This window comes from Hippocampus comes, unplaced genomic scaffold (assembly GCF_001891065.2).
Source record: "Hippocampus comes isolate QL1 unplaced genomic scaffold, H_comes_QL1_v1.1 scaffold51, whole genome shotgun sequence".
Classification (NCBI taxonomy): domain Eukaryota; kingdom Metazoa; phylum Chordata; class Actinopteri; order Syngnathiformes; family Syngnathidae; genus Hippocampus; species Hippocampus comes.
The window spans coordinates 959,141-974,693 of record NW_017805497.1 but is presented as its reverse complement, the minus strand read 5'-3'; the positions used below and the strand labels follow the sequence as shown (position 1 = coordinate 974,693).

Below are 15,553 nucleotides of genomic sequence, written 5' to 3'. Positions count from 1 at the left end.
TTTTTTTCTTGTGAGGGTTAAGCGGTTTGGAAAATGGAGGGATGAATGAATGTTGATTTATGATAGCAGCACTAATAAGGGACTCCTTGCACTAAGACAAGAAGTTCTTTAATTGTCCCACAAGGGAAAATTGAATTTTATCATTTTCATGCATATAAACACAAACCTTGATCTGCATGAATGCCTGCATCAAGGGAGCGATATCGCCCTGAATAGACTTCACTAACAATGTGGCACTCAAAGTTGTGTTCAAGGGCACATCGGTAGTGCTCGAGAATTAACTGGCATCTCCCCATCAACCAGTCCCACCTTCCCTATTTTCATGTACTGGCCCCTAAATCGACTCATTGTACTGTAGATTGGTCCTTATAGAGCTAAAGCTGCAAGAGAGCATTGCGGGCGTTTTTTTTTTTTTTTTTTTTTTTTTTTTTTTTTTTTTTTTTGTTTTTTTTGAGGCAACATCGAAGCAAAGCTAAAATTATTGGAAAAAATAAGTGGAACTGACATATTTGAAGCTATTTTATTTGTCTCCTCCAGGTGACTCCTTTCATTTGTGTTCATATGCGAGCTTGAGTTGCTTCATACCAAGTGTCAAGAAAACAGGAGTCAGACACAGATGAAATTCAAACACCTCGATGAAACGGTGTAAATAATCAAATATCGTGCAGTGCAATAAAATCACATAAGCGATGAAAAAAAGAACAGAGAGACAGTCGGGATGTGGCTTACAGATGGGCTGTGAAGAAAAATGGTATGCAAATTGGTAGACGGGGAAGCGAGAGAGGGAGAAAGATTGAAGAAAAGGGGCGGGGGGTGAGAAACTTGTCGAAGCAGAGAGCAGAGACTTATGGTTGACTGTTAGTGAGGCAGATTAATGTTCTGTCATGGACCTTTGCCATTCTGACTATCATGGCCTGATGATGAAGAACCGCATTTGGTGTTGATCTGCAATAAACACAAACCCTTCAATCTACCGGCGCACATGCCACAGAAGCGGCACAAAGACAGATACCCATGTTCTGCTCCAGCGGCCACCACTCGGCCCTCCGCCTACTCGTGAGCGCTAATAGGAAGAGACATGAAGATCAGCCAGTCCTCTGAATTACACCCGACCGCTTCATGTGCCGTCGCCAAACGAACCCTATTGCCAACTCCCACTGGGCTACAACGTGCCATGACTGAGTAGTGATTGCCTGTCTGTCACGCTTCCATACAATCAGCGTGCATGCTGATTGCAACACGCTGCAAGCATGTTAAACTGTAAGGAGGGGGGTGGGGGGGGGGCGTTCCCGTCCTCATGATTAAACTCGGGAGATTCTCTCTTACACCGTTACTTGTGACCTTCTACATTCATAGGCCACAACAATCGGTTAACCTGCACAATGTAAACAGATGGGAGTTGAATCTAAAATATTTTTTAGGAACATGTAAAAAAAAAAAAACACACACACACACACACACACACACTCACAATCTAGTCATCTTCTATGCCGCTTATCCTTTCTCGGGTGGGTGGGGCAATCCTAGGGTAACATTTTAGCAACAAAATTGACTGCAAATTTTGTTGCTAAAATGCCCGAGACAACCCTTCCTTACGATCCTCCTTTTAACAATTAAATTATTAAATGTTATGACTGCTGAGCAACGTTTCCTCTAATTTTCTATGCATCTGAGCATTCACACAAACTGCCTGAGGATTCCTTGGGCCACGGTGAGCAACATCAGATATGCACATGGACCTGAGCTCACACAGCGTTCCATAATGTAGGTGTGTCACATAAAAAAATCAAGCCACCTATATTTTTAAATGTAGCATATCACTGAAAAGACATTTGTGACACCCCTAGTTTGTATGAATTGGTTCAGGATACATGCCCCTGTTTCAGGCGTGAATTAGCCCAACACACGGAAGTGCAGACTACTGTGTGCTAAGCCACTGGTCGCTCTGTGTTTATTGTTTTTATTTTACTCATCAAGAGTGTAATCCTTGACTCACTCACTGAAACATACAAGTTTCTAAACTCACCCTTTGTCAAAATTGATCTGAAGTACTGGTGGGATAGGAGGGGGGGACTTCTGATTATGTTTGACTGACCCAGTCAAAATGCGTTAATTTGCATTTTACGCATTGGTGACGAAGGCAGCTCGGGCTTCCAGATTTTATCTGAATTCCTTAGCACATGACTATCAACACTTTATACGTGTGTTGCGGTAATATGCTTCAGGTGTGTTTAGACATAGGAAGCAGCAAGGCTCTTTTTGAGGTGACAAGTGGACAGGGCGAAACGCTGGACAACGCCGAGTCCGCTCGTAAGTCGACGGAGCGGAATATTTGGGTGACAATGATTACATGGCATGTGTGCTTGCCTTGCATTTCACTCTTTTTGTTGCATTTTTTTCTTTCCTGCTCCGTCACCCACATGTGCCAAGTGAACTTTTCAATTTATTTATATGAGACTACAGTATATGAAAATACAATATGGCAATACAGCTCAGGTTAGATTTTTTTTTTTTTTTTAAGAGAATGAATTTCTCACACGCATTTTTGAGCAGGGGTGTCAAACTCATTGCTGTCGCAGGCCACTTTGGAGTTATGGCTTCCCTCGTAGGGCCGTTACGACAGTAAAACCCAATCAATGTTTAATCATCATATCATATTATTACTTGTACACAACAAATTGATGGATTAGTAGTTTTGAAATGAGTCAAATATTTGTTTGTTCAATTATTGTTCAAAGTGAGTCTAAACAAGGTAAACTTATTATTGCACAGTTTGACATTTAGTTTTAGCAAGGATCATGGAAGTTGACACGCATGATTTGCTTTCGCGGGCCACATAAAATGATGTGGGGGGCCGGATCTGGCCCTTGGGCCTTGAGTTTGACACATGCGTCTTAGAGGGATCATCGCTGGGGAGAAATTTCAATGTACGCATTCCTTCAGTGATGTGTAAACTTATTTTCTCAAGGTTAAGGTGTCTCACAGCTGCATTTTTGCGCGCACGCTTTTGGATGGCATATAGGCAAAACAAAATATTTGGAGTTTTTCTTGTGATGGTCTCTTGTTGTTTGCCAAAAGAAATGCTCTCATCTCCACTGAGCACAAATCCCATCAGAGTAAACCAACACACTCAGAGTAAACAAACACAACATCAATCATGGAGTGACGTTGCGAGTGTGCCGCTCTCCTCTCTAAGTGGTCAATTGCTGTCAATCATGGAGCGGACGCACATAATTTTAGATCCGAATCATCCTAATTGAAATAATGAAATTGGGAGCCGTGTGGACTGGCTTGCTGGAAAATAAGGAAACAGAATAGAAGAGGCTGCTTGAAGGGCTTGACTGGAGTGTGAGGGGTTAGAATCTAAATGGAGATGGTCTAAATATATTTCACAAGAGCCACTGGAGTGAAGGATTCTGGGATTCATTACTGATATCACACAAACAAGGTCGCCACTGTGGATGTGCACACACCTTTGACAAAAGTGATAACAAAACATATAAAATGACAAGGGCATATCGTATGTACCTGTATCTCACCCAGGATCACTCAAATGTGTACAGGAGTCACATGCCAATCACCACCAACACCTAATGTTTTAAATAAATCAGTAAATTAAAACAAATATATACTGATACCTATACCTCTCTAAAAGTGAAAATCAATCTAGGCTACTCGTCAAGACCTAATATTGCAGTTCTTCAAACTTGTGTTTTTTCATTCATTCATTCATCGTTCCATTTTTTCCTACTTATCCAGGAGCGCACCTCCCTAGCCACTTCCTCCAGCTCTCTCACGGAGATTCTGAGGTGTTTCTCTCTAATAGTGAAAATCAATGCCGGCTGCTCATCAAAGTCTACCTAATATTGCAGTTCTTTAAACTTGTGTTTTTTCATTCATTCATCCATCGTTCCATTTTTTCCCACTTGTCCAGGGCGGCAACTCCCGAGCCACTTTGACCAGCTCTCCCTGGGGATTCTTAGGTGTTCCCAGGTCATGCAGGAAGCTTTAGTTTCTCCTATGTGTCCGAAAACAAGCCTGCAACATCTCACCAGGGAAGCATCCAGAAGCCATTCTAATTGGGTGCGCAAGCCACTTCATCTCTCATGGCGAGCCCAGAGCCCCGGGGGGGAACTCATTCCGTCCTCTTGATTTTGTGATCTTGTTCTTTCAGTCCCAAATCACAACTCATGACCATAAGTGAGAGCACATTGAAAGCTTTGCATATTGGCTCAGCTCCTTCTTCACAAACGTCATCTTCCACCTGGAGAGGGCACTCAACTCTCTTCCGACTCAGGATTGTTGTTTGTTTGTTTTTTTCATCTGACCGTAAACCTGTGTCCTGTGATAATACAAATTACTCACATTTACATAACGGCATGTCCTTCATACGACATTTGGCGATAATACACAGATGTATTGAATCTAATTGTCAGAACTTTTAAGCCTGTGAGAAAGCCAAAAATCAGATGACTTTGTTGTGAAAGTTTATTGACCAAAAATGAGGTTCACTTGAGGTTAGGCTTGACATCTCTTTGTCTTCTTTCTCCTTTCTTTTCTTTTGGATTACATGAGCTGTCCAGCCTGAAGACAATCCACCCCAGTGGACGAACCAGCCGGTGCTTGATCCAGAAGCACCCGATTGGTTCTGGTACTCCATCTTATCTTCAGCTATTTCAACACCTCTCGACCGTTTCCTCTTAGCAACCCCACCTTACCACCACTGATTTTGTGTCAAGGCCCTAAAATGAGACCGTCACCATCAGCACTGACATTGATAAGAGGTTGGGATAATTCAACCTTTTCCTCACCGCCATCCTTCACTTTGTAATTCACAGACTAATTTTTCTTTGCTCTCGTAAAGATCGGTTTTAAAATGGCGCGGTGGGCCTTTGAATTCAAAGTGGCTGACTGATGATGTTGTCGAGAGCGACGGGGCAGAAACACCAAACCAAAAACAAAGCCCTTGAGAACCGTGGCCGTGTTGGTTTAAGGGAGCAAAAAAATTCATTCAAATCAAGCAGAGAGGAGAAGCCTGTCAGTGTCATTTGTAAAAACCTGGGTGAAATATCGTGAAAAACTTGCTCCGTCACAGTCTCACAAATGAACCATAGCCAATTCCTGCTGCGTTGAAATTATTGAGCATTCCAAAGCAAAACAAGATGAAGCTTAACCATAATTCTATAGCATAGCAACTTTGTAGTCTTACCTTCTTAAACAGGCAAAAACGCTGTGTTTATTTCCTCTTTGTTTGAGCGGGATGATAAACAATGTGTCTAGGCAAAGCCTCACCTAACCTGTGGCTTATACAATAAAGGTGATTATCCATCTAAATATGACTGGATTAGAGAAGTAGCTGTCCTGTTCTACACGAAGGGCTGCGGGGGCGTGGGGACATTGTGTCTCGAGAGGTACTTAGATTCAGATTCAGAAATGCATGCATGAAACGGGCACCAGGCTTAAGGCCGCGTTTCACTGCGTGGTAAAGGTGGAGTGAATGTGCGAACGTTATTGGGTTTTGTGAGGGTTCATGAAAGGATGCTCACATGGTCGCAGTTTTGCTTGTCGCAAACAGTCGTTCTTTTGAACAGGTTGCAAATTCATTTGGCAAAGCCGTCGTCGGCGTTTGCAAAATGTCGTCGGACGTGTCGCCAAAGTTCTTTTTTTATTTGCCATTGCCCGAGACCACGTGAGCGTGGTTCCAACATATGTCGACCCATTCATGCATGTGCCTTCCCAGGCGCTCGCAACTCCGTCAGATAACAGAATCCATTCTCCACAATGATCATCATGCCAGAGATGAGGGAAACAAACAAACAAAAAAAAAAAAACGAACAAAATAACGGAAGGCAAGGATCCCACAGAGGGCTTTTGGGGAAGGTGTGGACGTTCATACCGAGGTGCCGGCCAAGAAAGAACTTACTTCACTTTCAAAAGATGTTGCCGATCCCGCTGGTGCAGCTGAACCCGCAGAAATTAATTTCCATATTTATTAAATCCATCCTTGATGGTGGACAGCAGTAAAGTGAATGCTGGGCACACTTTTTCAGTGATTCGGGTCAATAGATTCGCCTCCAAGAGTTGGCAAATGGTCCCAAAGGTTTCCAAACAGTGGCAAAGAGAAAGTATTTGCGAGGCAACCCCCGAAATTTCTCCACCATTCACTACCTAGCGAGATAATACTTTTAATTTTGGAGCCATTGAATCTTGGCACTTGTGATGCTAACTGTCATTGACTTGATGGCAACAAGCAGACAGGGGAAATGTATTGGTGGCCAAAAGTGTGGGAAAAGGCTGAGTTAAGCCACAAAAACAAAATAATGAGGGGGGGTGGGGACCCATCAAAGGTTCAGAAGGTGAATGAACTCATTTCTTCAAAATGTAGAGGCCATGAAAGCCTTAGGTCCATGTAACAATGCTTGGTGTCAAAAAGTGCAATGGAATGACACCGGCTAAGCCAAGAGAAGGGCTTCAAGACATTTTTGTTCCCTTGGTAATTACCGATTGAATTCTCCACTCTTTATTCACTGCCCACTCGTCAAACAAACTAATCTCACCGTGAAGACACCGTGCATTAAACCAAAGTACAAGGTCCGAATTGTCAAGCCTCACTCAATACATCGACTGTACATCATCAAAGACGAATTTAGAACTAATGGTGATTACCTGTAGATACCACGAACATAAGTGAGACATCTGGTTGAGTGTTCTATCGTCACATTGCGGTCCATGCTTGCCCCTGCAGCGCTAATTTTTGTTGTCGTGGTGAAAATGATAAGACAGTCCAGTGAGCGCAGTCGTTTGTGCGAGGACAGTGAACTAGTTCACTTTAATATGATTTTTTTTCTTTTCTTTTTTTTTTTTTTTAAGCTTGATCCTTCCTGCATTTTATATGTTTCCCTCAATTTACCTTCCTTCCTCCTCCTGCTTAGTTCTTGTGCTTTGCCCAGTGAGCCGAGTCTTGCAGTGGGCAACCTTGAAGGAAGCTTCTGCTCTGTGCAATCAAAACTCACCATGTCCAAATCTGCTTACCGCATACAAACAAAGCTCTTATATCGCCCTTTTTTTTTTCTTGAAAGAGTGGAAACATTTCAAGCTTCTCCATAAAAAGTAGCACAAAAACGCTGTCGCATTTCATGCACCAGTCAGCTCCCTCTGGAGTGTCAACTTTTGAATTATTGACTTGGAGGCAAAATCAGCTTTGATATTTGGCGTGGATTGGCTAGAGGCATTTTGGAGCTGCATGGCACTTCACAGTATGGACATTAATCATATTTTTTTTCCACAGTTAATACTATTTTTTTTCCCAGTGTTGCGCCACTGAGTCGTTGATGGCGTCTATTATCTGAAGCACAAAAATACTGGGCGTGATTTACCCAAGATCCCAAATACAGTGGTATCTCTACTTACGAATGTCTCTTCATACAAAATTTTCAAGTTACAAAACGCCTCAACAAGAAAATACCGCCACTTGTTACGAAAGAAATTTCAAGATATGAAAGGTAAAAAGTATGTCGTAGCTCCGAGTTGGCTGAATGCAGCATACTTATAGCTGCTCTGCCAGTGGCTATTACCTAGTATCTTCCTGGCATCCCATTGGAAAGAGGAACCTCTACCGTATGTGTCTATGTGTGTAGATAGATAAATAGATGGATATGTCTCTGCAGAGTTCCCGTCATTCGTCCCTCGGGCCATGAGGTGTTCCGATTCGTTTACGTAAATGTGACTCATCCAGAAAAAGTGTCGGGCAATCGCTCACAATGCTGATGTTTGCCTTGGACATTTTCGAAGGATTGTTAAAAACCGACAAAAGCAAACGTCCTTGGAATAGTTCTTTCCAAAACGTCAGGCAAAAACCACTCTTAGAGAGAACATCAACTCAAGAGGGCAAAAAAACAATTAGGACGCAAAGTTAAATGACCATCATATTTATTCTTTGCTCTATTCTTTGTTTTTTTTTACATTATGCACAACTCTCATTTATTGTGCAATAATCTAATTGTAACATGTAATTGTTACATATTTTGATGCATTTTTACGCTTTAGAAAACATTGATGTCTGAATTTTGGGGGCGATTGGAACGGATTCGGGCATTTACATGGAAAAACGCGTCTCTACTTGCAAAACTTTCTAGTTAAGAAGTTTCTTCCAGAACCAAATCATTTCGTAAGTAGAGGTACCACTGTAGTGGTTTAGTGTATTGTATAACCTTTAGTACTGTAGATGAGGCTGATTGTTTGCATAGAAGTGAAGGCGGGAAAAGAGGCTTTTGGAAGGCTCTTTGAGTTAATGATGTGTTCACTTATTGGTGACTAATAATGTCATATCAGGAACTAATTGCCTGTCCTGTTAGTTCATCAAGCACAGCATGACATGGTGCCATGGGGCGATGAACTCACACTTGCCTGCAATCTCTGCTGACTCAGTGCCTTTTTACATCACCCACTCTGAAACTCAATTTCCACTTTGGTCACTGCTTGATCGTGGACCATATTTCAGTTCATATTATGAAAGGACACTGGCATTTCACGGCTGGTTCATAGATTTAATTCCTTCACTATTCCAATTGTGTTGACATCCACCTCCAATCCTACAATCTGTCCTCACTCCTGTCGATTTCTCGGGCATAATTCATGTCGCTGCCTCTTTGTCTCCTTTTGCACACTAATATCTCTTCATGTCTTTCTCTGACATTTTTTTCCTTTTTTTTTTTTGCATATACTTCTGTTTGATCTCAGGTTTCCACCTTGCAGTCACCTTTACTCTCCTCATCTCGAGCAGTAGGCTCATCCCTGCCCTTCTCTCTCCATCTTTCCTGCCTCTCCACTGACTTGCCTCTGGGCCACACTGGGAATATGCTGATGGGGCAAACTGAGTTAAAGATAGATTATTTATCGCTGTAGAGTGAGGAACAGAAAGGGAAATGGAAAAAGAGGTCAAAATAGTGTGCACAATTAATTTACAGACACCCCAAACCAAATCATTGTGCAGGTGTTATTTTTAACCCCTTAAGGGAGTTACCTTCTTTTTTTTTTTTTTTTTTTTTTTTTTTTTTTTTTTACTGTTTCATGATGTATCAGCCCTCTGGGTTTGTTGAAACTGGGTTTGAAACGCTAACGGAGATCTCGGATCAAATGTGTAGTGTACTTGGATGCTGTGTTGATGGTGAGTTCTTGTTATTCATAAGATGGTCTAGTTTTTAAACGAATTATTGTTGTGGTTGATATGAGCAAGATCCGGTTGATTCTAAAGTTGACTTTGGAGTTGGAACAAAGGCTCCTTGGATGTCAGTCAGTAGTTCGCAATGGAATTAGATATTGTCGGGTAAAAATGACAAAGTGAACGCAAACACGTTAATTTGACTGACACAACTTATCGCAGCTTCTCAATTATGAATTGGACTGGACCAAAACATTGAGTGCTTGCACCACAATTCCTACCAGAAGGTTGGACTCTGAAGTCGAACTCATGAGAGCAATACTGAGGTGTGCAATTGAAAACACTTGTCAAATTGACACTTGTCAAATTGGTTAAAAACGTGTATCCCATCGGTAATAGAAAGTATATGGTGCAGATGATAGTCACCAGCTAGCTTGTGCACAAAACCTACCACAATCCACTCAGCCTACTACCCTCTTCAGTTTACGTTGCAAAATCTGTGATTGCAAAGTTCTTTGATTGCAACACAGAATTGCAACAAGAGTGTCTCGTTTCAAGAAGAGCCCCCAAATGAACAAGGGGAAAGAAAAATAAAATCACATATTTGTACCCTTAGAGAATATCACTGTCAATAAGTCATTTCATTTGACAGGGGTCGTTTATTTCTTTAGCGCTGCCGCCGAGCCTGTCACAAAGCACGAGAAAAGGAAAACCTGTTCAGTGACATTGAGTTTGAATTTGGATGTCGGGGAAAAAAAATCATTTTGCACGTTGCCTCTGCTTGTCAGAGTTAAGGACGAATCACAGGTGGGGTTAATGGGATCTGTCTGTGTCAGGGCAGCCTTGGAGCGTGACAATGGGAGACGAAGAAAGACTGATAAAATAAGGGAAAAGGGAGTGTGGAAGGTGAGGCGCTTGGTAGTAGATGAGAGCAATGACGGGAAGACGAGTCATGGCAGTGTGAGAGTGGAGATGTTTCTTCGTTTTTTTTTTTTTTTTTGTGTGTGTGTGTGTGTGCTCATCCAGGGGGCATGCTGGGCTAAATTTGGGGTATGCGACACATGGTGAAAAGAGTAATGCACCTTGACAGACTGGCGCTCCTCTGCCAACTTGGCCAATGATGCTCTCTAAAGCTGAGTGATGTATAGCGCAAGCAGCACCTGTGACACCAACTGCCACCCTGCGGGAGCCTCGACTGCTCGCCACCTGTTAAAAGTGCTCTCGCTGAAGTTGCGCTGCTGTTTTATCCATTCATTTATTCAATTCAGTTCATCCACTGTCATTGATATGGATGCGATCGCTGTGCTTGGGTTTTTTCACGAAGACGCTATCGCTCAAATAAAAACTGGCCTCCCCCTGTCGCTATATTAAAACTATATCAGGTTATTTTACATCAGAAATGCAGTGTGGGCACCGTATTGTACCCTATAAAGCCTTTACTATACCTTTAACAAACATGATTAGGTCACCATTGCCAATAAGAAACTGTTCTGATTGACCATGACAGGCCATAGTACCCTTCACGCATCGGTCCAGCGACCCCTTACAGGGGAGACATTTTTCCAAAGACTTCTTCATAATAATGACAGCAAAAAAACATGTGTTCCCCGAAATCCTATAGAAATTGACTTCATGTTTCCACCAAAATATTCATGATCTGAGGAACTCAACCAAACTATCCATCCATTTTCTTATCCGCTCAACCTCACAAGAGTCACAGGGCGTGCTGGAGCCTATCCCAGCTGTCTTTGGGCAATAGGGAAGGTACACCCTGAACTTAAATTATATTTTCATTCAGGTATTTATATGGCTGCTAACAGAGGGGAGCTACTTGTTTACAAAAGCGCAGTCAGTGTTTCGTGATTTGGTCACTATATTTATTTACTATTCCAGGCGACATGAACGGAACCATTTTCTTTTCTTTTTTTTTTTTACATGTGACAAAAATGGTTGCAGGGAAGAAGCCATCGTGGAGTCATTGGAGGGTCTAGCTGAGTAAACTGGAAATGCTACATGCATTTAGATCAGAAGGTTGGAGGGAGTGATTGACTGAGTACAGTTTGTTTTAACTGGCACACCAGTACACCTATGTACATTTGCACACTTCAAATGATATAATGTTACGATTTATGCCAAATTATTCCCCAAAGGGACCCCAAGCTCAGGCTTGCAGACCCGAATGCCTTCAAGCTAAAACACGTACAGGTACATGTATATCAATTTCCATGGGCAGGCTATAGGGGGCCACGCCCCTCCACGAAGATGCTGCTGCACCCCCATCCTCCCTCACTTAAGGCACAGATCTCTACAAATAAACAGTTTTTGCTATTTTATTATAGAGGCTGTTTTCTGGTGAGAAATACTGGCGTTGAGTGCAAAAAAATAAAACGAAACAATGGTGTGATGTTTGATTGATGTCCACTGTAATCTTGCAATGGCCCCACTGAAAATAATGTTGTGATGTGCGAAGGCTTACATGATGAATTCGATGTTGGTGCGCAAGAGTTCAGCACATTTATCACCGTGAAACTGTGAGTTTTTTTTTTTTTTTTTTTTTTTTTTTATATACCGTTGTTTAATGGCATCTTCATAGATCGCTTCACTTCACCCTATATGGCTGCGGTGTCGATGTGTGATTCAGCGCTCAAGGCGGAGGTCTGTATTTAAACTATAAATGTCTATTGTAATACTTTCCAGTCGGTGTTGCAGATGGCGCCACTCAAGACGCTTTTCGAATAGAGTACAAAACAGCAACTTAGTTTTAGCGTTTGGTTTGAATAAATGCTACAAAAACATAGAATCTGCATTTGTTTATATACCAGTACAATTCACATCCCCAATAGTGCATGTGTTTTGTGAAAAAGTATATGTTTACAGACTACACTGCCTTGCACTGAACAAGATGTGATCAAGCCATGTTCTTTCTCATACAATATTTCTTCCCTGGTCTGGCTATTCCAAAGTCGGCAGTTTGTCTAGAGGGGGGGCGAAATATGCGTCACACATCGCTCTGTTACAGATTCTGCTGGTAAAGAATTGGTCTGTCTCCTTCTTTCAAATTTCTCTGGGGAAATCCTGCAAGCTCAACACAACGTCAGATTCACCGCTGTTATAAATAATGGCCTACATTGTTGACCGTGCAGATTGTGCACAGCCATGTTGAATATTGAATCCAGACAAATGGTAAATGGGGGAAAAAATGGCATTATTGAATCTGTCATTCACCGTATTATTTCCTCTGCTCGTTTCAAAAATAATTTCGCCTCCTTGACCAGAGTTAAAACTCTTCCTGAAAAGACAGTGAGCACTGTTTCGGCTGTACCAAGTTAAAAACAAACAAATAAATGTAGTCCCAATGTCAGAACAGTTTTGTTTATACTCATCTGATATCCAAGTCCAATAAACCTTCTCGCTGTTTGCTTCTGTAAGATTCCATCTCTTATCACAGGCTCCATTTGATCACAAATTAATTGACCTCTTGTGCCATTGCTGTGACTTTGAACCCTACAAACTGTGTTTGCTATGAGGCCTCTAAAAACAGACCTACTGAGTGCAACTTTGAGTGTGTCTGAGAAATTTGCACTCCAAAACAGGAAGTTCTGGTTAGTCTATTTACAGACAATTTTACAGCCCAGCATGCCATCAAACAGAAACACCAATTACGTTGCTGGTCTCGGTCGGGAGCGCAAATGACATTCACTGAAGAGCGCAATATAAACATAAATAAGATCTTCACGGGTGTAATCTAATAGATACACAAATCAGCATGTACCAGAGGGAATTGGACCCCCTGTTCAATTTGTAAAAGATGCAGATAAATGTGTTTTGAGTTTAAGTGTAGTGCATGAGTAGGATTTTGATCTTTGTCATGAAATGTATGCAAATTCCCATCCAGTGCAAACGCGAATACGGAAAAAAAAAAAAATCCAGCCGCACGAGTGGCAGTCTGCAAACTGGGGTTATTTAATCTCTGAGCTAATGGCTTGCAAAGAGGCAGGGGAGGCTGCGGTTGGAGTCTTAATGGAAAACCTTCACTGCATTGTGCCTCGGTAATGGGAGGAGTTTATCTTGCCGTGCAGAGGGACGCTATGAATGCTTCGCCACAAATTGATTGCATCCTCTCCTTCCTACTGTTTCATTCCAGGATTATATATTATTACAATCTTAAAGTGTGTGAGGGCTTTAATTTTGCAAACCATTCTCAGTTTGGTCATGTTTTCAATTTCGCCATCATTAAGGTGGGTTTGTTGTTTTGCCACGCACCGCATCCTTTTTTTTTTTTTTTTTAATACGGTCATATGCCCCTTCCAGTTCATCCTCAAACGCTTCTAATTGTAATGCCACTTGTTTCTTTCCTGGATCATGTCAAAGATAACACCACAGTGGAAAATATGCAGAAGAGATCAATATCTCACGGTGATTGTCCAGCCTTGGTTATTTGGGTGTGATTGATTGATTTCTTCCTCAGGAAGGGTCTGGCCATGCTGATCCAGACGGGTCCACGTCAATCCAGTGGTCTGGCGTTATTTCCCACACACATAATTATTGAAAACACTGAGTCATATGAAAGATGTCATCAGTCGTTTAATATCTTTGAGCAAGGTCTTTTCAGGAGAAATGAAAGGAAGCTTGAGAGGTTAAGTAATATCATAAATTTGAACAGAATCAAAATAAGAAAACTCCAATGCATTTTTGTTTTTTGGTATGATAATCTCTTTGGGTGTAGGTGTAAATGATGAGTCTTTAGAAACACGATGCAGGGTTTTTTTGCGCAAGCACAGTGACACTTGTGTCCTTCTGAATTTAATTTAATGTTTGTGTTTTCTTACTAAATGCATTGAAAGCATTGGCATTGTTTTAGCGGCATGGTGAGGTAGAGAATTTCCACCAATGTGAAGGGGAGACTTTTCAGTGGTCAGCGGGTCACTTGCGAGCAATTTGCCAGTACAGGAAGTGCTCATCTTTTCATTTTTAGCACAGCAGCAGAAGGTAAAGACCCTGAGAGGATTGTGTTATCTATGCATTCCTTTCAAACCGCTGAGAAATCAAAGAAGTCCTGCAAGGTCAACATCAGAAATAATTCTCTGTTCTCTTTAGAAGAAATAAAGAATCACTCAGTGGTCAGTATTGAATGGCTGAGAAGTCATTCTATATCATACCATCCGCAGTCATAGGTTCATGAAATATAATGCACATATATGTTGCATACACAATCATAATACAAGTAGAAACAAACACAAGTAAAAAGTTCAATCGTGAGGAGTTACGAGTTTTTTGTGTCAGTGTGCATTTTAGATTTGAACAAATGTGCCATCGATCGCAGTATGCAAAATGGCGGCAGCCGTTGGCAACAATTGATTACTTTAATTAGCTGTTAGCAGTCATGAGATACAAGTAAATGATGTCTTTATTGACACTGCTGCTCAATTCTAATTGTTTTGCCCATATGCGATATGCATCTGATTTTTCATGCAGTGTGAACAGTACACTTCAGATATTTTATTTATTTGTTTTAATCCGAGCTCTTTTGTATGTGGATCTAAATTGTCAATGTCTGCGTCTACAGTAAGAACACTCATCCGTACACATCCGACCTGTACGTCATCACTGGTCCAATATGCCCTTGATGTAGGTCGGGCGAGTGCTCACGACCTGCTGATCGAATTGTCGGTGAATCTAAATTGTTTTGAGTAACAGTGTTGACTTCACATTTGATTTAATTTTAATTGCACTTGAAGCATGAAACAATAATGTTGACATTTGCGGCCATAGTTGTCATTCAGCAATGCCAAACGGTTCATTTATTACATGCGGCAATGACATGACATCATCTTTATTAGAGGTCTCCTGGAAGTGATGTCACCTTTAGTAAACATCTCCATGATATGATAAGATTGAAAAGCATCATCTCATTTCTCTAAAATATTTATGCCACCTCCAGCGTTGCTCCTTGATATGAAATAAAAAGATGAGCGTCTGCACACTGGACCATATTTCCATCCATAAACACTCCCAGTCAGCAAAGGCATCTGGCCCGGCTTCGGCATGAAGCCGGCACAGCTGGCCTGGTGTCGGCAATGGCATAACGCATGTGGGCCGAACACGGCCCAGGCGTGGCAAAGGAGGCACTGGCTTGACTCTGGCAAACCAGATGAGGGCCGATTGTGGAGTGAAGTATTTGGGCCAGAAATCAATTTCCAACTCCGGCCCGAATATGGCCAGCCAGTATTGAGCCACTCCTAAATGCAGTTTCAGATTTTTTTTTTTCTACACAGCCTTGTTTTACAATTGCACACCGATGCGTAATTCCATTCATCACACACACACACACACACACACACACACACACACACACACACACACACACACACACACACACACACACACACACGC

The 15,553-nt window shown here is 41.8% G+C and overlaps 1 protein-coding gene across 1 annotated transcript in view; it reads left to right on the top strand.

Annotated features, from left to right (window-relative positions):
- doc2g (double C2-like domains, gamma) overlaps positions 1-15,553 on the top strand; it is a 65,444-nt gene that overhangs the window by 8,630 nt on the left and 41,261 nt on the right. The window lies entirely within an intron of this gene.